The following is a 524-nucleotide window of genomic DNA, read 5'->3' on the forward strand; positions in this document are numbered from 1 at the left end:
CGGCCCATCACAGATGTGCTCCTTGATGATCTTCTCAAAGAGTTTCCCCAGGATTGAGGTAAGACTGACAGGCCTATAGTTGCCTGGGTCCTCCCTCCTCCCTTTCTTAAAGATGGGGACCACATTGGCTATCTTCCAATCATCTGGCACCTGGCCCGAGCACCACGAGCGCTCGTAAAGCCGTGCCAAGGGCCCAGCAATAACCCCTGCTAGCTCCCTCAACACCCTGGGGTGGAGAGCATCGGGACCTGCTGACTTGAACACGTCCAGCCCCTCCAGAAGCTCTCTAACCCGGTCCTCCTCAACCTTAGGTCTTGAGGCGTTCCCCTCAAGTCCGTCTTGAAACACAGTGGGGGAGTCCTGGTCCCTGCACAAGAAAACGGAGGTGGAGAATTTGTTAAAGAAGTCCTAGCTCTATGTCCGCCTTAGCTTTCCTAACAGCCCCCCTATAGGCCCGAGCAGTGGAGGTATATTCTTCTTTGGAGATCGCCCCCCCCGCCCCTCCCACTGGGCGTACGCCGCCT

This window comes from Alligator sinensis, unplaced genomic scaffold (assembly GCF_000455745.1).
Source record: "Alligator sinensis unplaced genomic scaffold, ASM45574v1 scaffold60_1, whole genome shotgun sequence".
NCBI classification, from domain to species: Eukaryota; Metazoa; Chordata; order Crocodylia; family Alligatoridae; genus Alligator; species Alligator sinensis.